Source organism: Dreissena polymorpha, chromosome 1, assembly GCF_020536995.1.
Source record: "Dreissena polymorpha isolate Duluth1 chromosome 1, UMN_Dpol_1.0, whole genome shotgun sequence".
Classification (NCBI taxonomy): domain Eukaryota; kingdom Metazoa; phylum Mollusca; class Bivalvia; order Myida; family Dreissenidae; genus Dreissena; species Dreissena polymorpha.
Window position 1 is genome coordinate 155,692,323 of NC_068355.1, and position 16,703 is coordinate 155,709,025.

Genomic DNA, 16,703 nt, shown 5'->3' on the forward strand with positions numbered 1-16,703 from the left:
TTCATGATCCAAGGCATATGCGTTCTTGAGTTATCATCCGAAAACCATTTTACTTTTTCGGGTCAACGTGACCTTGACCTTTGACCTAGTGACCTCAAAATCAATAGGGGTAATCTGCGAGTCATGATCAATCTACCCATGAAGTTTCATGATCCTAGGCGTATGCATTCTTGAGTTATCATCCGGAAACCATTTTACTATTTCGGGTCACCGTGACCTTGACCTTTGACCTAGTGACCTCAAAATCAATAGGGGTCATCTGCGAGTCATGATCAATCTACCCATGAAGTTTCATGATCCTAGGCGTATGCGTTCTTGAGTTATCATTCAAAAACCATTTTACTATTTCGGGTCACTTTGACCTTTGACCTAGTGACCTCAAAATCAAAAGGGGTCATCTGCGAGTCATGATCAATGTACCTATGAAGTTTCATGATCCTAGGCCCAAGCGTTCTTGAGTTATCGTCTGACAACCGCCTGGTGGAAGGACCGACTGACCGACCGACCGACATGAGCAAAGCAATATACCCCCTCTTCTTCGAAGGGGGGCATAAAAATCTTTGCAAGAAAAACATTTATTATAAGTATTTTGTTAATTTTGTACTTTTTGTAAGGTCAAAAGGTCATTTTTTGGGGGGGGGGGGGGAATTATGCTTTTTTGGCAAATATCCATTTACTTTAATAATAAATAAATCAATAAAGCAGATTATCATGGTCCGAGAGCCCACTGGTGTTTATTGAAAGTTTTGAGGCCAAGAATGCTTGTGTATATTTGAAAAGAGAATTTTATATCCTTCCAGAAAACCCGTTTCTTAAGTGTCACAGCCGTGCATAATCTATGATTTGTTTGGGTAAAATCACTCAAAATCGAAAGTTTTCCCTCTGATTTCTGGAATAATTAAATAAATAGACATTTTCAGTCATGGGAATTCAACCAGGGTTTCAGTTTTGGGGTATTAAATAGGTATCAGAAACCTTTCTGATAATTCAGTAAAAAAAAAATTCCATATATTTTTTTTAAGGGAAAAACCACCAAATTTCGCATTTTATTTTTGCAAATTTGCCCATTTTTCAAATTTTAATTCTGCGAATTATTTTACCAAGTTAACAATTTCCAACATATTTGTCTAATCAGTGTTTTAAAAACACACATATGGCCTCCTTGTTTCATTCCATCTAATTAAATCAAAGTTTTCCAGAAATCAGCAGTTTTGTGTGTGATTTTATTCATTTCCACCCAACATCACTAAAAGATGTTGATAAAAAAAGTCGTTGTTGGAATGAAACAAGGAGGCCATATGTGTGTTTTAAAACACTAATTAGACAAATATTTTGGAAATTGTTAACCTGGTAAAAGAATTCGCGGAATTAAAATGTGAAAAATAGGCAAATTTGCAAAAATAAATGCGAAATTTGGTGGTTTTCCCTTTAAAAAAATACATGGATTTTTTTTTCTGAATTATAAGAAAGGTTTCTGATACCTATTTAATACCCCAAAACTGAAACCCTGGCTGAATTCCCATGACTGAAAATGTCTATTTATTTAATTATTCCAGAAATCAAAGGGAAAACTTTCGATTTTAAGTGATTTTTACCCAAAAAAAACACATAGATATGCACGGCTGTGACACTAAAGAAATGGGTTTCCTGGAAGGATATAAAATTCTCTTTTCAAATATACACATAAATTTTTGGCCTCAAAACTTGCAATAAACACCAGTAGCCTGACCATGATTATCTGTTTTATGGATTGATTTATTATAAAAGTAAATGAATATTTGCCAAAAAAGCATATTTTTTCCCCAAAAAATGACCTTTTGATCTTACAAAAAGTACAAAATTAACAAAATACTTATAATAAATGTTTTTCTTGCAAAGATTTTTGATTATCAGCTTAATTAATAATAAAGTATTGTAATATTTCATTTGATTTGTAAAAGATCGCCATTTTGAAAATGGCGGCCATTTTGAAAAATATGAATTGGGTCCATAGCCTATTTTGTATTAAATACTTTAAACTACCAATGAGCAAAGTGTGTTGCTTTTATCAAAAAGTGAACAATTCCACTGAATACAAGCACCATATGTTGTGGAGGATGTGACCGCGGTTAGATTTTAAGGCAGCTTTAAGGTCTGGAAGTGTGAACTCGTTGAATGCAGTTATTTCTTTATTTAAGGACCGACACAATATGTTGAGAATATTATACAAATGAATGTATCTGTAAATTCAAAAAAGAGAAAAACACTTGCTTACATAAATACGTTCAATGAGTATTGAAATTATAGATTTGAGTAGGAAAATCCTATTTTTTTGTACTTTAGGCGGCCATTTTGGAAGCCATTTTGACTTATATGCAATATTTAATTCATTGTTTTTCATGTAGAAACATATTTTAATTAATTAATAACATAAAACAGCTAATTTCATTGCCAAAAACAGAATATTTTAATCAAATATGGCAGTAACATGTAATTTCCTAAATTTTGGCGGCCATCTTGAAAATTGGAGATGGGTCCATAGTTAAAATTGAATAAAATACTTTTATCTACAAATGTGCCAAGTTTGTTGCTTTTATCAAAAAGTAAACAATTCCACTGAATACAAGCACCATATGATCCCGCTATTAGTTTTGTTTATGTCAACATTCCATACACTGTTAGTCTTTTTATTTCATTTACTAAGTTTTTGACGTACCCTTAAAAACTTATCCCTTGGGGAGCAGATAACTAATCATCCATCATTATATATTGCAGGTAGCCGCCATCCTTTTCCATACTCCTTCATTTTGATATGTGAATAAGACTATGAAACATAGAGGGGGGGGGGAGGAATAACCTGACAAGTTTTTTTATTGTGATTGTGTTTTGATTAACATGCCATTATAATTATTTGCATCATTTGTACATGGTAATGGAAAAGAATTTCATCCTTTTAAATAAAAGTGATTAAGGAATTTGACTTTGTCATTTAATGTTGTTTATATTTTATGAATGATAAATAAATGATTTTGTCAGTTTAAGAAGTGATTTTTTTACAATTTAACATATGCCAGTCCAAGGACTCGCTGGAGAAGAAATTTGAGAGTCCCATATTGAAAGTGCGAATCCCAAGTATTATAAACTTTCTATCCATGAATTTAGCAACAAAAAAACACAACATAAAACAAGAATAAACAAGACCATTGCCAAGCAATACATGTATATGTCCCCTAACGGCTCGACCATAGCAACCAGAATTTTTGACGTAGGAACTAAATGAAATGAAGTGCATGATGTCCATATTGCCATCTATCCATGTTTCAAGTTTCATTAAAAAACATGAAGAACGTTTAAAGTTATCACAGGATCCAGAAAAAACACCATTTTCAGCAGTATTTCTAGTCTATTTGTTGCCATAGCAACCAGAATTTTTGACGTAGGAACAAAATGAAATGACGTGCAAAATGTCCATATTGCCGTCTATCCATGTATCAAGTTTCATGAACAAATATGAAAAACTTAAAGTTATCGCAGGATCCGGAAAAAAACACCATTTTCAGCAGTATTTCTAGTCTATTTGTTGCCTTAGCAACCAGAATTTTTGACGTAGGAACAAAATGAAATGGCATGCATAATGTCCACATTGCCATCTACATGAATCTATGTTTCAAGTTTCATGAAACAAGAGGTCCTGAAAGGCCCAAAGTCGCTCACCTGAGATTCAAAGGAACTGAGCAGTTCTGTGCAGCCCATGATGTCATTAGAACAATATGTTTTTACCAACTTTCATGACTAGTGAACACCCTGGCAGCCACGTTTTTCAACAGACCAGAACCATTTTCATACGCATCCAAGATATCATTTAAAAAATATACTGACAAAGTTTCATGAAGATTCATAAGTCCATACAAGGAAAAAGTTTTTCAAGCAACTGGAACCACTTTTGAACTTATCCAAAATATCATTGGGACAAATCTTCTGACAAAGTTTCATGATGATCGTACAATAAATATGGCTTCTAGAGTGTTAACAAGGTTTAACTATAGCTATATAAGGAAAAATGCCACGCCCCCATGGCGGCCATGTTTTTTCACCAACCCGAACCATTTTCAAACTCATCCAAGAAATCATTGGGACAAATCATCTGACCAAGTTTCATGATGATCGGACAATAAATGTGGCCTTTAGAGTGTTAACAAGGTTTTACTAAAGCATGATATATAGCCATATTAGAAAAAATGCCCTGCCCCCTGGTGGCCATGTTTTTTAAGCAACCGAAACCATTTTCGAAATCATCCAAGATATCATTAGGACAAATCTTCTGACCAAGTTTCATGAAGATTGGAAAATAAATGTGGCCTCTAGAGTGTTAACAAGGTTTTACTATAGCCATATAAGGAAAAATGCCCTGCCCCCTGGCAGCCATGTTTTTCAACCAACCAGCATCATTTTTGAACTCATCCAAGATATTATTGGGGTGAATCTTCTGACCAAGTTTCATGAAGATCGGACAATAAATGTGGCCTCTAGAGTGTTAAAAAGATTTTACTATAACCATATATAGCCATATAAGGAAAAATGCCCCGCCCCTTGGCAGCCATGTTTTTCAAGCAAACGTAACCATTTTCGAACTCATCAAAGATATCATTGGGACCAATCTTCTGACCGAATTTCATGAAGATTGGAAATAAGGTTTCTCTATAGCAATATAAGGAATACTGCCCCGCGCCTGGCGGTCATGTTTTTCAACGGTCCGGAACCATTTTGAACTCAACCAACATATCATTAAGACAAACATTTTGACAAAGTTACATGAAGATTGCAGTGCTCCAGCTAGGATTTGAAAAGGGCAGGGGGGCTTTTTTGTCAAAAGGGCACTTTCGACGCGCAGTATTTTGTCAAAAGGGCACTTTCGACGCGCCGAATGTTGTGAAAAGGGCACATTCGAGCGCGCGGGTGTTTCTGGAATGCTTCCTATTGCATGTTAATTTATATGTTATAAATAATTGTATTATTCCCGTTATTATTAAACCATTCAAATATAATGTCTACAATGAGGATTAAACTAATTACAATGTAATAATAGATTTATGAATTATCATATGTAAAAAAAAAAAAAAATATTTTTTTTTTTTTTTTTTTGAGGGGGAGGGGCAGGGCGGAGGTTCGGGGGGGGGGGGGGGGGGGGGGGGGGGGCAGGGCGGAGTTTCGGGAGGGCAGGGCGCGGCACCCTTCGATTTAGGCCTAGCTGGAGCACTGAAGATTGGGCACGAGGTTGTTCTTTTTTTTGACCTAGTGACCTAGTTTTTGACCCAGCATGACCCAGTTTCGAACTCAGTCGAGGTATCAATGGGACAAATGTTCTGACCAAATTTCATGAAGATCAGACAATAAATGTGGCCTCTAGAGTGTTCACAAGGCAAATGTTGACGGCGCACGACGGACGACAGACAAAAGGCGATCAAAATGTGCTCATGGTGAGCTAAAAATATGAAGAACTTTTAAAGTTATCGCAGGATCCAGAAAAAACACCATTTTCAGTAGTATTTCTAGTCTATTTGTTGCCATAGCAACCAGAAGTTTTAACATAGGAACAAAATGAAATGATGTGCATAATGTCCATATTGCCATCTATCCATGTTTCAAGTTTCATGAAAAAATATGAAGAACTTTTAAAGTTATCGCAGGATCCAGAAAAAACACCATTTTCAGCAGTATTTCTAATCTATTTGTTGCCATAGCAACCAGAATTTTTGACGTAGGAACAAAATGAAATGACGTGCAAAATGTCCATATTGCCATCTATCCATGTATCTATGTTTCAAGTTTCATGAAAAAATATGAAGAACTTTTAAAGTTATCGCAGGATCCAAAAAAACACACCATTTTCAGCAGTACATTGTATATCTAGGCTATTTGTTGCCATAGCAACCAGAAGTCTTAACGTAGGAATAAAATGAAATGATGTGCATAATGTCCATATTGCCATCTATCCATGTTTCAAGTTTCATGAAAAATATGAAGAACTTTTAAAGTTATCGCAGGATCCAGAAAAAACACCATTTTCAGCAGTATTTCTAGTCTATTTGTTTCCATAGCAACCAGGCCTTTTCCCCATATTCAGATTAAAAAACCTGCACTTATCTCACATGTTCATAATACTTTGTAAAATTTTAATAGTAAGTTATCAAAATAGTCGTTTTTTACCAGTTAACGGCTTCTTTGAAATATAAGAAACACTATTTACATGCGATAATTTTTCCCAATTGAGCCAATTTTGCGAATAATTTTTTTCCCAAAATGGGGGTTTTCACGACGCGAAATTCCCAAAATTCCAGTGTGGCGTATTCCCAAAATGGAGCGGAAAAAGCCTGGCTCACTGAACAATGTGCTGTTTCAGATATAAATATTTACTCTTACACCGCTAACCCCTACACCGTTTAATAACGACGAATTTCAATGGTCAAAAGCAATTGATTATTATGAGTGGTGCAATATTTGACGGAACACCGTGTTACCATATATTTTACCCTGTACGAAAAGTGTAATCATAACAAATGTGATTTCGGACAGACTTTCAACTTAAAAAAGCGTGCGTCTTGTGCATACACATATGGTAAAACTTTGAGTCTACAGCAATTGTTTTGTGTCTTGGACAAAGAGGTCAAACAAGAGCACGGCATAGCGGGTGCCACGCTTGGCTGCAGTTTTGAATAAATAAAAGCTTGTCAGAATTATTTTTTTTAGAGGTCACAGTGACCTTGACCTTTGATCTAGTGACCCAAAAATGGGTGTGGCATGTAGAACTTATAAAAGTGCAGCTACATATGAAGTTTCAAAGTTGTAGGTTTAAGTACTTTGATTTTAGAGCCTTATCAAAACAAAATGTTAAGGTTTAAGCATGACGCGGATGGCGGACGACGAGCTGGCTATGACAATACCTTGTGTTTTCTCCGAAAACAGCCTAGCTAAAAATCACTGGTTTAAGTTTGTTTTGAGACTACGCTTATAATGAAAAGGCACCTGCTGTCACGTCATTCTCTATTAGAGAATATTAACCAGAAATGAAGGAACTGGTTGATCGAGGAAAAACATGAGCACACATTTCTATTTAGAAACTAACTGAATATCAATATGAGCGCATGATCGAGTTGAAATTATCTGTCAAATATCCTATATTCAAAATCAATTTCCCTCAATGATTTAAAGTATTAATTGATAATTTCGTTAGTGATTCGGAACTGACGACCTTATTGTACCTTAATAAAAATTAGAACACAATACATCCATTAGATTTTCATCACAAGTCACTCTTGATTTTCTATAAATTTGACCTTTAAAAACGTTAAAGTAATACCTACCTACCTTGTGTCTTCTAGGGACTTTCATAGCTCTTAAAGCTAGTTGATCCCTTTAGACTTCTTCAATTTTAATGTCTCCACTCCGGTCTGAATTATGTTTATTATAAATGTCCCAAGATATTACATTTTCTTTAATTAATAAACTTCTGATATGTCATTGACATAGGAACAAAATGAAATGATGTGCAAAATGTCCATATTGCCATCTATCCATGTATCTATGTTTCAAGTTTCATGAAAAAATATGAAGAACTTTTAAAGTTATCGCAGGATCCAGAAAAAACACCATTTTCGGCAGTATTTCTAGGCTATTTGTTGCCATAGCAACCAGAAGACTGAAGTTTTAACGTAGGAACAAAATGAAATGATTTAATAATTTCTTTAATTAATAAACTTCTGATATGTCAAAAAGCTTATCCCTCCAAAATTTGTCTAGTCGAGACTTGAACAAATTTACTGTATGACATGTCACAATGTCTTGTGGTAAGTTATTCCAAACTGAGACTGTGCGGTGTCCAAAAGAATGGAAGCGAACTGACTTATGTGCTTTCGGTTTTGCAAGTTTTAAACAATGGCCTCGTGTCCCACTATTTTCAGCATAATCGAAAAAAATTCCAGCCTCAATATCATCAATTTTATGGATTATCTTAAATGTTTGAATCATGTCGAATCTTTTACGTTGATAGTCCATTGAATGGAGATTTAATTCAGCCAAACGATCTTTATATGATAGTTCATGTATTTCAGGTACTAATCTGGTGGCCCTACGCTGTGCATTTTCAATTATTTGTTTACATTTCTTAGTGTGAGGATAGTAAACCAAGTCCCCCATAGTCCATAAAAGATCTGATGAGCGACTTGTATAGTGTCAAAAACAAGGATTTGTCTATGTGGGTGAATTTTCTCCTGATTAGTCCAATTATTCTGTTGACTTTACTAACAGTGCATCTTATGTGACTCTCAAAATTCAAATTGTTAGTGAAGAGTATACCAACACACTTGATTATTCCTGTAGAAAACAATAAGCATCTTTCAATAATGGGAAAAACAACAAGAAAAACAACACACAACATATATTTAAAACTGTTACCTCTTTGTCGTAAGTTTTGTCCGGTTGTATCAGTGTCTGTAAATTTCCGCATTGTTTAACATCCCTTTTGCGACGGTTGTGTCCCAAATCCTGTTCAGCAACAACTCGATGGAATGTAGGGGCTAAGTCAATGGAATCAAATTCCATTACTGATCTACGCGACCTTTTGCTTCCCAAAAAATCTATTGCTGAGCTGCATTGTGTCATGAACGTGCCAAGAAACAATATCTTAAGTAAATTCTTAAAAGACAAATTGCTTCTGATCGCCATCTTGCTTTGTTGTGTCACATGAGATACGGTGTATAGGTCTAAACATCGTCGTTTAATAAATCCTAGTATCAGCTGTTTCCGAAAATAATATTCCACCGTCCTTTAACAATGCAATATGAAGTGAAAACAGATACCTCTGGAATATATTGTTGCAAAGTTATCGATCTTTTATTTTGTGAAATCCCACATAGAATATATACATCTTTTATTTATGGATGCGAGTTTGTTTTGTTTTTGAAAATATCAAAACACATATCCAGAATCTCATATCTTTGTCCATAATAGTTAGTACTGCATTACTGTTAATGATAAATGACAATTTAAACCTACATGACTCTTCAATTATTAAATTAATGTATTAAAGAACTGTTATGTTGCAATTCTCCGCATATGCACATGTGAACAGTTCACAATAATCTGGTACCGTTTCTTAGAAATGCTACGCTCGAGAAACATGCGTAAAAATAAAATAAGTAACGTATTTAATTTTGGCAAGCTGTTCCCTTCAATCTCTACATTCGAGCATAGTGTACACAAATCATTATCAAACTTATAGTGCAAGCAAACTGTAGAAAGCGTGAGTACATTTGCTCTCTACCAGCCAATATTGTACAGGCACCTACCCTGGACCAGTTTAGGCTGGGGGTGACCAAACTAGACCACAGTTTCTAAGCAGGTTGGCTGTTTTTAACCTTTTATCTGTATATTCCTTCTTTTAACTAACACTATCACCTTTGTTTCTATGTCTCACAAATACATTATGTATTACTTTTATCTCCTATACACTTCTTCCTTAATTTCCTAGCACTGACACGCACCTGCTTGTAATGCTAATTGTTGGCGACTAGCAGTATATATAGATAGATAGATAGCTGTAAATTCATTCTTTCAAGATCTTTATTAAAGTTAGTCACACATATACAGTAAGGTCAATATATTTTTGGTCTGGTGGGAGACTGGATTCACCTGAGGTCACCAAACGGAAAACGGCCTGCGGCCAGGCTGTACCTTCAAACAGGGACCTATGCAAACAAATATGTTTGTATAGGTCCCTGTTATGTTTGAAAGATTCCTATATTTCAGAACATTTGGCGTTTAAGTTTGAGTTTAAGCACTCTCTTTTCATATCAACCTCCCCCCCCCCCCCACACACACACACTTTGCCTACTGTGAAAAATTTATGACCTTTGTTTTGGAAATAGTGCATGAAAAATTTGATTAGTAAGTCGGACATAAACAATAGACCAAAAAGCACAACGCAATAATGATCGTGCTGTGTAGCCGTTACTCAAAAATACACTCTGGATCAGCAGACGATTTATTTCATAAATCAATCCGAGATAGCCGATGTATCACGATTGGCCTCATTGTGTCACACCGGTCTTACTGACCTGTGTGAATGCGCGCTAAGCATTGTGGGAAACGGACTTTTTCCCATCATGGCGTTGGTAAACATAATAAACACGGAAGTGAAAAATGGTAATTAATTATTATCAAAAACAGGCCCCATAAAACCGGGCCAGCTGTAATATATATTTGGATGCAGTTTGTGCTTCAAAAGAAGCCACTTTTCATGTCAGTCTATTGTTTGTAAGAATCACTAAACACGTTACTTAGACTAGCAATAACCACTGATTTTGAAAATTGACATAAACCCAGTAAAATTATACATTTTCTGATAGATATTAGTAAACCATTTCCAAATATGTATGGTTTGTCTATCTTACATTGTCTAAAATAATGTTAGTGAATGCGGAAACATTGAAAAATCCCTTGTGTAAAAATTGTCATTTTTCATTTTTTTCAAAATAGTCAACCTGGGTGTATAATTTGTTTAAAATAATGATTTAAGAACACATTTTTTATCCAAACTTTTAATAATTCATTACAGATACATTTCAGCTATGTTAGATGTCCTTGCAATTGGATGGTCCGGCAGGATTCTGGCCTGAAACACGTTACCCCCCACCAACGCAGGACCCAAAAATTCCTGAAATAGACAATAAAAAGTTGATTTTTCTTAAATGCAAATTTGCATGTGATTAAATATCACAGTTGAAATAATGTACAACAAAACAAGAATAAATGTTGAAAAAACAAAAACTTATTTGGTTAGTATTAAAAAAAAAACATTATCTAAAACATGTACAACTGCCCCACCCACCAAATACAAATGTGATACCACCTGGTATTTAAGAAAATTTCAAAGTAATATTATTTCTCTTAAACAAAATTTTATTTATGAACTAGCAGTTAAATTGAACAGGAAAAACACTTACGGTTGAATATGCAGCCAGTAATCTGAATTCTTATCCAGAATTCTGATATGTCGGTTGATTAGGAATGGCAGCACCAGGAATTCTGAAAGATCGACATTGCATTGCTATATTAAATCTTATATACTTTTGTAAGATGAAACAGAAATACTATTTGTTAGAATAGTTTAACACACACCTATTCAAAAAAAGATAAACATATCATAAAATAATTAAACAAATATTATAATAATTACTGTAAGAAGATTCGAACTCATAAAATGCGAATGTATGTAACAGCTCAATATCTTTAAACAACTTCTTGGATTTAGTAAATAATTGTCGATACATTAATTAAGAGCTTGTTTTCTTCATGAAAGGAACTCCAAAGATGCTGAAATATAATAGTGCACTGCATGCAAATATTAATTAAGTGATACAGACAAACTGAAAGAACAGAACATTTAACCGAAAATGTTTTCTACAAGCTTTTACTGATTCAATGTGTCTTTGCTAAAAAAATCATGCTGAGATCAAAATTAGCCAAATGTAAGGTTTAAATTCAGGATATAATTGTTAACCATCAAATTCAATGTCTTCAACATGCAACTGCTTAAAATGTTACTTACCACAGTGTAACTGTGCTCATGTATTTGTGAACCCCCATCATAATCACTGTCAAATAGATCTTTGTCAGTCATGTTCTCTATAAAATAAAAAAATAATAATTTCAATACCGGTATGCACAAAACCTGCAACACATAATAACCGTGTTTAAGCATTGCATTCTCAATTTTGCAAAGGTAAATTTCAAGAACCTAACCTTTATATATAATAATATCCATTTATTTTTTGTATATTAATCATGTAAATGAAATAAGAACTGAAATTAATTATAGCAGTTTTAACACGTTAACAAAACTAATAATGAGATGGTGTGTGAATTATAATGCTCCCTAAATGTATAATCAACTTAAAACTAATAACGTAACTTAGCTTTTAAGTTTATAATTATGATCAATCACAGAAGTTACATTTTACATTTGTTACAAATGAAGACAAGTCCGGTACGAAATGGCGCGGGTACGATCTGGAACAGATTTTATTTGACATAATTAACACAATAATTTAGGTGATTTAAGTGAATTCATACCTGCATCGATACCAGATAAGACAATTTCTCTTCCTGCCAAACAAATACTGTGTTTATCGTACCGATATCCGTAAAACTGCTCAAAAGATCGCTCCCGAATTCACCGTAACAACAATGTAATAATTCCGCGGAAAGGGGAGTAACTCTACTGCACAGGTATAGTGGTGTTGGAAATAAATAAATATATATTATTTCACGCGCATATACCTGATTCAAATGGTTAGGATTTATTAAAAAACACAATAATTGATTAATTAAAAGCTAAATTTCAAGTGAATCTGCCTTCTGTCTGCAAAATATTGGCCTTCGAATTTTTTACTTTCACTTTTGAGCAATGATTTTTTCTTTTCCGGTCATGGAAAGGTCAGATACCGCTTATTTGGACATATCTCCTCCCACATATGCAAATTTTTCATTTGGATTACTTCTTTTATGCTCGTAGTAAAGCGTTAAAAACACCCCACTTTTTTCGGTCAACTTTTTGCCTGAACACCGATTGCGCAATAATTTGCATAGCAGGTGCGTGGTTATTGCTACTTAGACTAACTAAACACGTTGCAAGACTGTATCTTCGAAATAGTAAATAAATCTTAATCATAAATAAATATTTATAATTAAATACCTGCTGAAGTTTGAGAACGTAAACGATTTAAAATAAACGCTGTGAACATAACAAGGAATCTTACATGTAGGCCTAATGTGTGAGAGGATTAATCAGGGATAAAATAAATGGAGTTCGAAGGATCTAACATTTTGAGGAGGACGTCATAGTATCTTGGACATTTGGCACTTTCATATATTTATTTAGTAGATACTGAAAATGCTGAATGTGCTAATTGCAACATCAAAGACGAGCAGGTGAGATTTTTACAGCTTTATTTTTCTTGACATAATATTTATGTTTTCCATTTAATTTATATGGCGCTCAATGTTAGCTCGGCTGTTTTCGGGGAAAACCCCAGGTATTGTCATATACAGCTCGTCGTCAGACGTCCGCGTCGTGCTAAAACCTTTACATCGGCTCTAAAATCAAAGTGCTTCCACCTAAAACATTGAAACCTCACATGTATATGCACCACACCCATTTTGGGGTCACTTAGTCAAAGGTCAAGGTCACTAACCTCTAATTAAAAAAAAAAAAAATTCATTTATTTAAAACTGCACAGCAGCCTAGCTTGGCACCCATTATGTGGTGCTCTTGTTTATATATAATTTTTAAAATGTATTAATAACCAGAATAGTTGATGCATGTATAAATAAAAAGATACAGCCATGAACAGTGTGTTTTGATTTATAATAAATATGCTTTGATTGCGTATATGCAAAACAATTAAGTCCATATATTGTTAACTGATTTTTAAAATGTTGAATGTCACACCTTACGTACCAGTCCGTTTATGTACCTACACTTTATGTACCACTATCTGACACTTTATGTACCATATTTATAATATATAGAGATAACTAATTTAATATGAATGTGTGTTATTGATGAAATGTATTTTGTGTGATAGTATTTATGAATTTAGACTTATATATTGGCCATAGATTTTATTTTTTGTCAGATTGTCTAAGTGTCACTGAGTGTCTTAGTAAAAATTTATTCGCCCAAGTACATGTAGTAATTAATAAATGATTTATTAGTCTTACCTGAAATTGAAGTAAATTAAAAAAATTCATTTGTCTCTTATCTAATCCTGACTAAGGATTATAAAGTCTAAAATGTTTGTATTATATTGTATAATTGAAATGTGATACTTTGAAGAGACGAGAGAATGACCTTAATGTTCAAACTGTAAAAAAATCAAATTATTTCCTTCTTTAGACTTGAATCATGTTTAGAGAATGACCATAATTCATTAGGACTGCTATGAATGAATGGACAATAACGCCTATATTTTATGTAGGTGGTACGTAAAGTTTCAAAGTACCGGTAGAACATAAAAAGTCTGGTACATGTTCATAAGGTGTTACACCCTAAAATGTTCATGGTATCAGTGTTTCAATAATGTAGTGTTTCTTATTATGTATTGCTTAGGTTTTTTTATTTCAAATTTCAAATTTGCATTTATTTTAAAGCATTTTCAGTCATTTTGTGAATTCCATGTTTTTTTGTAATAAGGTGAATTATGTTGCACATGGCGTCAAATATTAATTTATGGTCGCTATGGTGCATAGAATGTTGTCCGCTGTGACAATAACGTAGTGACGTCACCATCTATGTATAGAATGCACGAGGCCTATCTTACGGAGGAATCCGAGATAGCCGATGTATCACGATTGTCAAAAATATTGGGAACGTCTCTTTTCCATTGTCTGAAATGTCTCTTTTCCATTGTCTGCAAAAAGGCAGTGAAACACAAAATTACGCAACATTTTTTTTTATTCAGCAAAACAGTTCAACGCTAAATAGTTTGTGCATGATGTTCAAAAGATTTAAGTTACATTTAAAAGCGAATACGTTTGTTCGTAATATGTACGGTACCGACGGACTAATACATTTATAACAAAAAGTCTATTTTTTTAGTTCTTTCCTTCTAGAAGTCTACAACGGCGTGAGAAAATAATATTTCAAATTGCATTCGTTAGCACACCTCATCCTTTACCACTAAAGATTATTTTAAAATCGAATTATTGTTCTTGACTATAAATAGTATATAGTCTTTACTAAAAGTCGAATATGGCCACAGTAAATAACACTGAAAATCGCACCATCTTTCATTTCTGAAAGTCGACTATGGCCACAGTAAATGGCTCTTAAAATGAGACCATCGTTCATTACTGCAAGTCGAATATGGCCACAGTAAATGACTCTTAAAATAACACCATCGTTCATTACTCAAAGTCGACTATGGCCACAGTAAATGACTCTTAAAATGACACCATCGTTCATTACTGCAAGTCGACTATGGCCACAGTAAATGACTCTTAAAATGACACCCATCGTTAATTACTACAAATCGACTATTGACCTTATCGCGATGACGTCACAAAAGGGGCAGTCCCTTAGCGACGGTGAAAACAATGCCCTAGATACGGTCGATTTACTACGCTGATTGAGCACCTCTGCTGATATTTCGTCAATTGCATTCCTATTGGGAAGTCGATAGGTAATTAAATGTCCTGTAATTGGTGTTTAAAATGTCTTTTGACTATTATGAAGGGTTAGATTGCACTTCGAAAGCCCGATATGATCAGAAAATAAAACTAATTGGACTTAATGAATGTCCGTACAAATTGCAAGCTGGATGTTCGAAAAATGACCCGACCAAGTGGGCGACGATCGAGTACGGCGACATTCATGATTAACTTTCTCACTGAGACACCGGGTAAATTCGTTTATTCTGTAATAATGGGAGTATCCTTGTAGATGTTGATGTAATGAGTATTGTCGTTCTTTTCAGGGTTCATTCATCTTCGAACATTATAATTATATTTCTACTATGTAAATTTATCATGCTAATGTGAAGCTGTAAAATACGTAGGGACATCTGGTACATGACTTACTGAAAGCCTTAGTTGTGTTCCTTGTAATGAGTACGAGTGACAAATATTAAAATTAACACACATATATCTGTATAAATATTTGTTTTTCAAACATTATTTACCCCGTTGCTGTCAAACGTAATTTCTTTTTTATGATGTCGATCGTTTATTGTCGTAACATTAAATCTTAATACGGAATGACGTCTTTTTAATTAACTGATACACGCTAAATACATTACTTTTTTTTACGTAAATTTTATAATTATTAAATACTTTAATAAATTAATCGGGCTTGTATCTTTAGGGTGTAAATTTCAAATTGGACATGATTTTATATTTGACCATATGTCACATATCTAATTTAAGCAACTGTTAAGTACATCGGCGTTAATTATTCATCCAAATGACTGCTTAATACTACCAGAAAGAGGAGACCTGGTGGCATCTATCGTGTTAAATGACACTGTCTGGACCACCCAGTGTGGTTTATGACACCTTCTTGTCAGTTAAGTTTGGACAATATTTGATCAAAACGAGATAATCGGAATATGCAAAACAAAGGGGCAATTAAACACCAGAATACAAAAGCTTACACGATTTTAAGACTGATGCAAAGAATCAAATGAAAAATATTGCATTTAATTTAATAAAATGTTTATTTAAGGTGTCAACGTGTTTTATAAAGCAACTGTATATTCAATTATTTCGGCATTAAAAATTTGGCTTAAATGACTGCTCAGAATAATAAGAGATGACATAGAGGTATCATAAATTATGTTTAATGACCACATGTGGTTTATGCAGAGCCCCAAGTATAGGTCCCCAGCTGGCTTTATGACACCGTGTTTTCTTTGTCTGGACAGTATCCGATCATAACGAGATAATCGATTTGTGATGAAGAAAGGGGCATTCAAATGCCTAACATGCGGAAACAAAGTGTTGAAATTGGTGTGAAATTAAATAAAAACAATATCATGAGAATTTATTTAATACGTAACAAGGTAATAAGGTAACAAATATAGAGGTTCAAATCAGCTATACTATATGTTGCATATATTTAAAATTTATTGGTTGTTTGTTTTCATCCTTATTTGTGTTCGTTCATTAAA

At 33.9% G+C, this 16,703-nt stretch overlaps 2 protein-coding genes and 1 long non-coding RNA gene across 21 annotated transcripts in view; 1 reads left to right on the plus strand and 2 right to left on the minus strand.

Annotated features, from left to right (window-relative positions):
• Window positions 1-16,703, minus strand: part of LOC127856922 (sortilin-like) — a 219,561-nt gene that overhangs the window by 58,209 nt on the left and 144,649 nt on the right. The gene's annotated exons all lie outside the window — the stretch shown is intronic.
• LOC127857291 (uncharacterized) lies at window positions 10,319-12,468 on the minus strand. Its single transcript, XR_008038367.1, has 4 exons — window positions 12,109-12,468; window positions 11,585-11,661; window positions 10,980-11,061; window positions 10,319-10,690 (listed from the first exon to the last, which is right to left on the minus strand). It is a non-coding gene; the product is annotated as an uncharacterized LOC127857291 (long non-coding RNA).
• LOC127856983 (nuclear protein MDM1-like) overlaps window positions 15,155-16,703 on the plus strand; it is a 233,583-nt gene continuing 232,034 nt past the window's right edge. For 4 of the 9 annotated variants that reach the window (XM_052393266.1, XM_052393331.1, XM_052393217.1 and 1 more), the window contains exon 1: window positions 15,156-15,218. The gene's annotated coding sequence lies outside the window, so the exon portion shown is untranslated. Of the gene's footprint in view, window positions 15,219-16,703 lie in introns of all 9 variants that reach the window. The other 5 variants (XM_052393227.1, XM_052393284.1, XM_052393273.1 and 2 more) reach the window with 3 other exon arrangements.